Genomic DNA, 9,452 nt, shown 5'->3' on the forward strand with positions numbered 1-9,452 from the left:
AGACATACCGCTGATTCATAGGGCCGAAAAGTTCCACAGAACAGAATCCCAAAACTTCTGTGGCTTATATATATGTGATTTTGAGCAAATTGGAGCTGACTTTTTTTGGGTCAGTAGTGGTGTACGTCTTGCAGTTCTGGCATGGAAACCATCTACTTTTAGTACGCGCCTTACTGTGCACACTGAAACCTCAGTGTCTGTTGCCACCAAGTCTTGCTGCAGGTCTTTTGCAGTCACTCAAGGGTTTTTCTGAACCTTTCAGAAATCTGGTGGCAGCCACTGATAGCTTTATTTTTCTGCCCCGTTCAGGAAGTGTAACCACTGTTCCTTTAACTTTGAACTTGCGAACTATGTTTCCAACTGTGTCTCTGGGAACATTTAGTGCCTTTGCTATGTTTGTGAAGGGCGATGATATCTTCTCTTAAATTTTTGGAACATTCTTTTGACTTAGGCCCCGTTTACACGATGGGAAAACGCAGATATTTCCCTGCGTTTTGGCCTGTCATTTACACGAAAACGCCGTTTTTATCCCAGAAAACGATTATTTCTAAAAACTCCGGCCAAAGTGGAGATTTCTGAAAACGCCGGTTATGTGTTGCCGTGTCAACTGGGAGAAACGGGGTTTTAGGTTCTCAAACGTCACATTATGCGCCAGAAAATGCTTACGTCATGTGAGCGCCCTATGTTTAGAGTTTGTTTGGCTACTATTTTATCATGGATGCTGTTAAAGTGGTACTCATTTTTACTTTTGTGCAAACGCTTTTGGTCTGTTTGCATTTGCTTCGCTGTCTGTCCACACGAACGAACCTCGCGCCATGTCTGTTGTTTTGAAAGGAACAGGAAGTCGCTCGTGCTATTCGTTGTTGTCGATTTTGAGGATTCTGATTGGCTTGCATGGCTTTATCCTTCTCCCTACACTGCCACCCATTGTATTTATGCGGGTTGATGTAAACGACAACTTTTTTTGAAAACGATGTTGTGTGCACGATGTTATTTTTGAAAACGGAGGGGGAGAAATATTCGTTTCTCTAAATACCCGGCTATGTGTAAATGTGGCCTTAGTCATATTTCTAACATGCAGTAAAACGTGACACTCAACAAACCTAGCCAGTTCCGATATTTCATGTGTTCTAGCTCAACAATGAAGCCCTTGATAAGTTGCATCAGGTGTGCTTGAGACAACACCTGTTTTGCTGATTTGTGTTTTTGTGAGAGATTATATTCAGGGGTGTCGAATAAATTTGAGACTACAGAAGTCATTGAGAAAGATACATTTTCTGTTGAATTTGGGAAAACCACTTGAAACATTTGTTGTGTTGAGCGATTTCAGTCACTTTTGCTTGATTTGTTAATTGCAAACAGCTGAAAGTCAATTTTGCCAATAAACCTGATTTGCAATGGGTGTTGGATAATTTCGATTACAGCTAATTCTACCCATTCATTTACAGGTTAAACCATATTGTTGTTGGAAATCTGAATGAAATTTTAATCGGCAGACACACATACTGTCCGCTAAAATGAACATTCCCATGTTTTGCTGTGCTCAGTGGGTGATTTATTCACACACAGTGTGAGTCAGGCCTCAAATGTTTTTCAGCCCATTTACTGTCAACCAATGGCTCGTTACACTTCAAATGGGGTTGACGCTCAGATTTTCATTGTTTTCGGTGTATATATCATTGGTTATACAGTTTTAGTGCAATATCTAATTTTGTATTGTCACATTAAAGCCTGTTGAAGGAAACCTGTGGTGCTCAATGTTTTCTTTTTTATGGAGCTTGCTTAGCTTCCCACAGCTCACTAATGTAATTAACTTTAGCACCATCTGCTGGACAGGCAGATCATTTTAATGGAGTTAAGTGGCTATTACTTAATGACCACGAAATCAAAATTGACAGTTCTTATTTGTTATAGAATATTGCAGAGTTTACAAATAAGTTATTTATCCATGTATATTATTATTTTTGAAAAATCAATGTGCCCTCATATTCTTTAATCAAAAACATGATCTCCTCCCCCTGGCAACAACATCTCTTCTCTGATTAGGCTATGTGTTCGTTGGTTTCAGGGAAGGACAATAATCTCACCTCTCCAGCAACCTGTCACTCAAGTGAGATCGTAACAATCACTTGTATATAGGCTACGTCACAAAAGGTAAGTGGTATAGGTCATTTGTTCCAGAAATATTTTTTTATGCTGGTTGAAAGTCCTGATATATCCAAATCCTGATATAGAAATCATAGGTTAAATGGTCTAAATGTATTTATTTGTATTTCATCTGTGGAAGGCATAAGACCATAAAATGTTCGTCTAATCAATGCATTTGGTCCGAATGCAATGGTCTGATGTCCTACCTGCCTGTCAGCGTAAGTAGGGGAGACCGGGGACAGTTGCAACATGGGGATGGTTGCAACATGTAATTTTTCTCCAATCAGAAACAAGCTAGAGTGATGACACTCACACTGCACATGCACAGTTAGACCCTCCCCCCACCAATAAGACAGTAGACATATTCAATATCTGCTGCTGCATTTATTGAACAAAACTTGTTTTGGAGGTATGAAAGTAAATTTTTTCATGAGATATATTTTTTGTCATACTGTCCTGACATTTTGTATGAATTAATCAAAACTTACTTAGTTTGAATTATTGTTTTGTTGACTTCTAAGTGACATAGTTAGCATGTGTCAAAGTCAGTTTGTCTAGCAGGCGTATGATGTTCTGTCATGGCTGATAGGGTTGGGGACGGTTGCAACAAGTTATAAATTGCATGTTTAATAAAAGTTTGTTACATTGCAAATTGCTCAATTCTTCCTGTCTGACACTGAAATATGTAGAGATGGAATAGCATCTGTAACACCTGATCACTGAATCTATGTAGGCCTATGTTCTACACATAAACAAACAAAACTCAATAACTGTTATTTGATAAATATGACTAAATAAATAAATTATAGGCTACAATAATATTATTTAAATAAATAATACTATAATATTATAGTAGGCCTAAAACAGTTAATATTTTCAGAATTCTATGCTCATTGAGACAAAAAGCTTTAGTTAATTAGTGAAATTTAAGGTATTTTTAACATGTTGCAACTGTCCCTGGGTTGGGGTCAGTTGCAACATCTGGCTTCTTCCATTCAAATAAATACTGTGAACGATATGTCATATATAATCATCTTTAAATGGTATGGGTAATTAGCAGACAGATGCAAGTTTAATATATACAAATTTGGTTGGTCTAGTCCAAATAGTCTCTGAGTAACTGAGAGAAATGCAAAAAGTGTTGCAACTGTCCCCGGTCTCCCCCTATTTCCGTACCTCAACGCGTGCTACTCACAGACATCACAGTCACCAGACAGAAGTCAGTCACCCGAGTGCCGCAAACAAACAGCAGCCACGTTTTACAGTTCCTCTTCCTGCACCAAAGTTGTTTTGTTGTGAGCTAATGCAGTGTTCACACAACTAGGCCTACTGTAATTTGGAAGAGATGGAAATCCGTGAAGTTATACTCGGAGCGGTTCATGACTCCAATTTATGCGTTTCAAGGGCAATACTATCAACGCCAAAATTAATCTGCAGAAGTAGGTCACGGATGGTACAGGTCAGTGCTCTGTAAGTTATGTTCATTATTATTGTAATGTTATGTGCTTTGAGACATGTAATGTAATGGCATCTCTTGTCTCGTGCAAGACGCTTTGCAAACTGTGTGTCGTGTTCATGTGTTTTGAGGAAGGTGAGGTTTTGGCTCTGAAGGGAGGGTAGGATCTCATGCAACCCCTACCCTACCTTTAACTCGTTACCCTCCATTGACGGAATTTTCCGGCTTTCTGTGTTTTACGATAGGGGACGCTATTACGCATGCAGTAGAGAATCTCTGGATCAAAACCGCAAAAAAGGAGCAGAAACAAATGATAAAAGCGTTGCTTATTCACGTTGTAGTCTTTAGAAAAAAAGGAGATTTTTTTCTTCTTTAGTTCAAAATATTGCTAATAATTGCTAAGTAAAAGCCATTTAACTCCAATTTTAATTTTCCATTAAAATAAACTGCCTCTCCAGCAGATGGCGCTCTCCAGCAGATGGCACTAAAGTTAATTACATTAGTGAGTTTTTATGAAATTTACTCAAATTCAAGTGTTGATAAAAAAGGATGCATGAAGCTAGAATAACAGTGTAAAAAAAAAACAAAAAAAACAGAGGCTCTGTTCTCTCTTTTTGATATATTGCATGGTCAGATATTCTACTTCCAATTATTCTGGGGTCCATGAAATGTTTTGCGAAAATGATTAAAAATCCTGGCAGTGGCCAGCAACTTCAAAAAAAAAAGGAAAAAAAAAAAGCTGTCGGGAATAGATGTCTTTGCAAATGTCTTTGAGTGAATGCTATTGCGTTAAAAGTTGAAAAAACACACCTTTATCAGATAAATGGATTTAATACAGATTTTCTGTAATATATTGTTCTGTATTGTTGCTGTGTTCATCTTGTTCTTGATCTGTCGCTGTTTATTTAGCGATAATGAACGCTGTCTCTGTACAATAACTGTAAACCTTCTTGACTGTAAAAGTTTGATGAATCATGTGATTTCTATGCACAGTATAGGATCAGATTCAGCAAAAAAAAGCATTTTGTTCCACAAAAAGTCAACAACCAAACAGTTTGCACCCCAAACTATTAAGCCTCTCATAAGCATAAGTCTAATTTACGTGAATCTGCATTTAGGTTGATCTCGAATGCAAATATCCCACACTGTCCCAGTTCAATGACCCATTTAGGGATGCGCATCCTACCTTTACACGGGCGTTTTGACATAAGTGAGTCCAGGCTGGCATCCAGGGAGAAATAAAAGCACAGCGCTGCCCCTAAATCACCATGTCTCATCTCTTCATTTTTACACTGGTGATCACCATAGCTGATTTATCGCGCTGTCTTGCTTACTCTGTTTTATGAGGACATAAGTGGGACAGAGGTGACCGTCCATAGGAATTCATGTGATTTTCTCTTCCCCAGAAACAAGCACAAAGTAAATTTGCTTTCACACCCCTATTAGCAATCTGAGTCACAAAATTCTCTGTCCTTAGTGAATTAAAATGTAAAAGCAGAGTGCAAATAGAGCACTCTGTGATTTCCAGTCCATTACTTTAGACTAGAAGAAAGGAAAAGGAAAAAAAAAAAAAGTGACGAAAGGTCAAAATAACTCAGAAAAGGAGAGATAATTGGACCATCTTTGCATATTGCAATGAGTATGTGCATGTGCATGTGTCTCCAAGTATTAGAATCAAATTAACTGCTATATATATGCAAAACATGTACCAATCCCTTTTACTTTCTCTCTGTTTGTTTTGGCTAGCTCATGTTTCTCCAGGGAATGCATCAACCCTGATAAGGACATCATTTTCATACAGGCCAATCTGTTTAACAAGCAAGGCACCCACATATACTCCCACACAGTTCTTAGTACTATTAGTGTAATGTCATGCAAGTTTGAGCTTGTCGGCAAAGAAGAAGGAATGTTAAGGCTCTAGAGGAAGAGGTGGTGGAGGAGGAGGAGTGTCACAATATCTATGACAATATCCATCATCACATGGGCAAAGGAAGTCCCTTTGTAAATCAAGATCACATGATGTGCCCTCAGATTTCATGTTGCGCATCAGGAAGACGGGGATTTTCTCAGTCAGCCACGTCAACAGATTTATAATTATATTGAGAACAGAATTTCAAGAACTTCGTGAGAAATCTGTTCAGATCAACTTTACTTGTCAGACTCAAGGTTCATTTGAAGACACACATCATTACACTAGACTTGATATACAATAAAAAGTTATAAATAATTATAAATATTTCCTATTATTTTACATTTACATTTGCATTTAGTCATTTAGCAGATGCTTTTGTCCAAACCGACTTACAACTTAGGACTAAATTAAAGTCCACATGAAATCAAAATTGACCATACTTACTTTGTTTGCCTAAATTGATTGTTTTGTGGTGAACAATTCATCCATGCAAGTCAATCCACACAAAAAAATTTTTTGGCTTCTTAATCTTTAATCAAAATCTGAAAATGCCCCTCCCCTCTGCTTTGGAGGACCTTCCCTGATGACGCCAGTATGTTTGACGGCTTGGTTTGGGAAACGCTTAACCACTCCCATCAAACCGTTAGTCTGTTATGAGCAGAGATGGAGAGGAGGAGCGCTAGAGTAAAACCCTGCCCTCTGTTCAATATTCCGTTTCACTGGGAAATACGTCACAACACTGGAGAAAAGTCGTTTGCAACTTCCGGTTCACACAGACTTTAAGTGAGTCATGGTGAAGAGGCAAAAACAACGCAAGAAGTGACAACGCAAGTCAAAATACGAAGTTCAGGCATTGTTCAGAGTAGCATAAGCCCGATAATGGAGGATTAAAAGAAAAGGAGAGATTTTTTTGAGGTTAAAGGAACACTCCGACTTTTTGAGACTTTAGCTTATTCACAGTATCCCCCAGAGTTAGATAAGTCCATACATACCTTTTTCATTTCTGTGCGTTCTGTAAGTGTTATTTGACGCACCCACCGCTAGCCTAGCTTAGCACAAAGACTGGATGTAAATGGATAAGGTAGCATTCTAATCCCAATAAGTGACAAAATAATGCAAACATTTTCCTATTTACATGTTGTGATCTGTATAGTCACATCGTGTACAAATAACAAGGCTATATGAGACAGAGACCATTTTTAATCGTATAAATACTGGGAACTATATTCTCACTAGGCGTAGGAGCACAGCTACTTGGGCGGAGTGGCTACTTTGTTTACGGAACCATCAACAGGGCGTCTCGTGTGCTGCGCTAATCACTCCGCCCAAGTAGCTGTGCTCCTACGCCTAGTGAGAATATAGTTCCCAGTATTTATACGATTAAAAATGGTCTCTGTCTCATATAGCCTTGTTATTTGTACACGCTGTGACTATACAGATCACAGCATGTAAATAGGAAAATGTTTGCATTATTTTGTCACTTATTGGGATTAGTATGCTACCTTATCCATTTACATCCAGTCTTTGTGCTAAGCTAGGCTAGCGATGGGTGCGTCAAATAACACTTACAGAACGCACAGAAATGAAAAAGGTATGTATATGGACTTATCTAACTCTGGGGGATACTGTGAATAAGCTAAAGTCTCAAAAAGTCGGAGTGTTCCTTTAAGTTTGAGTTTTCAGTTGTCTTATGAATGTTGCCAGGGATTCTGAATTCCGGATGAGGGTGGGCATGGAACCGTGATTCAGAATATTCTGGAAAGTGATTTTGTGGCTCTCTGTGATGGAACCACAAGCTGTCGCTCGTTGACTGATCTTAGGCTTCTGGTAGGGATGTAGAATCGTAGGAGTGAGTGAAAATAGGAGGGAGCTGACCCTGTGATAGATCTGTAAGCAAGCGTCAATGCCTTGAACTTGATGCGAGCAGCGAGTGGTAGCCAGTGCAGAGAGATGAACAGAGGAGTGACGTGGGCCCTCTTGGGCTCGTTGAAGACAAGACGAGCTGGAGCATTCAGAATCATTTGTAGAGGTTTAGTTGCACATGATGGAAGTCCAGCCAGAAGAGCATTGCAGTAATCAAGCCTATATGACCAGGGCCTAGACGAGAAGTTGTGTTGCATGCTTAGTTAGGAGAGGCCTGATCTTCCTGATGTTGTGCAGTGTAAACCTGCATGATCGAGTGGTCTTTGAAATGTGGTCTGTGAAGTTCAGCTGGTCATCAAATGACCTTGATGGGGTGATTGATGATGAATCTAGCTGGATAGTGAAGTCGTGCTGTAGAGACAGATTGGCAGGGAAGCAGAGAAGCTCAGTCTTTGCCAGGTTGAGCTGCAGGTGATGTTCCTTCATCCATGCCGAGATGTCCGCCAGACAGCTTGAGATCCGTGCAGCTACTGTGGGATCATCTGGTTGAAATGAGAGGAAGAGCTGTGTGTCATCAGCATAGCAATGGTAAAAGAAACCATGTGCCTGTATGATGTGTCCCAGTGATGTGGTGTAGATGGAGAAGAGCAGGGGTCCAAGAACTGAACCCTGAGGAACCCCTGTGGTCAGTTGATGTGCTTTGGATACTTCGCCTCTCCATGCGACCCTGAAGGACCTACCTGTGAGATAGGACTCAAACCAGTGGAGGGAAGTTCCTGTGATGCCCAGTGATGAGAGGGTGGACAGAAGGATCTGATGATTCGCAGTGTCGAAGGCAGCAGACAGATCCAGGAGAATGAGAAATGAAGATTTGGAGGAATCCGTAAGGCTTCTGTGACCGACAGTAATGCAGTCTCAGTTGAATGCTCAATTATGCTATTAATGCATCACGATCACATACAGGGGTCGTTAAGAATCTTTAATGTTTTAAGAGTCTTATGCTCACTAAGAATACATTTATTTGATCAAAATTTTTTTAGCATCATTACTCCAGTCTTCAGTGTCACATGATTCTGCAGAAATCATTCAGACACAATCATGCTGATTTTTTACTTATTTATTTATTTATTGTAATTTTTGTGCTGCTTTGATTTTAAAAGAACTGAATTTATTTGATTTTTACAGATATAATTTTCACTTTAGATTGTGGACAGAAATAGAAGTGTAAAGCTCACCGAGCCAGCAAGACACAATAAAAGTTGAAAGTGCTTTTCCAATATACGAGCGAAAGCAACAAGGTTTGAGAAATCTGATGTCATCAGATACAAGCGACAGTGTGAACGACCAGTGATAAAACGGGGCTTTCATGACACTTTAAGAAGCTGTATTTACTGTATGTAACTTAAAGCCGCAAGACATATTTTGTCCTTTTATAAACTGATAACTAACCAATGCCAGTGAACTTGTGTGAGTCTTTAAGGATTTGATCAGGCTGTTCAGCAGGTTTTGAAGACAAATAAGGAGTAAAATATAAATACCAACCATTTCAATGAGTTCTGATACCAGCTAGCCAATGCAAAGGGACTGCTTCTACACCTCTAGCTTTAGATTAACTGTGTGTTTGTATTTAACTGTATATTAATAATATTTGAATGCCCAGTATCCACCTCTGGTTTGATCATCAGCCAGGAGTTCTGGGTCAGTGGCGTCTCAGTGACTCATGTGGCTTGATGTAATGGACCTACTTCTGGCAATGTGTGTAAATGTAAAATCACTCTTCAAACATTTTCTCCCCGGCACCAGAAGGAAGTCGGGCTTATATTATTTAGCTAACAAGCTCAGTCAGACCAGAGCAATTACACTCTAATGTCCCTTAAGCAGGAAATAATCCTAATGATTTTAATGCTTATAGGACACTAATGGTGTTCTGGAGAGAGCCTGGTGGATCTGCATGGTGAATAGCCAGACTGTTCATTTGTGGGGATTCACCAGAGATTGGACTGTGTACACGAGAAAAGCATAGTTGTGGTTTAAAGGTTTAACATTCATCAGACTGTTTTTCTGTGTAGACAG

Source organism: Scardinius erythrophthalmus (genome assembly GCF_964197995.2).
Source record: "Scardinius erythrophthalmus genome assembly, chromosome: 11".
NCBI lineage: Eukaryota > Metazoa > Chordata > Actinopteri > Cypriniformes > Leuciscidae > Scardinius > Scardinius erythrophthalmus.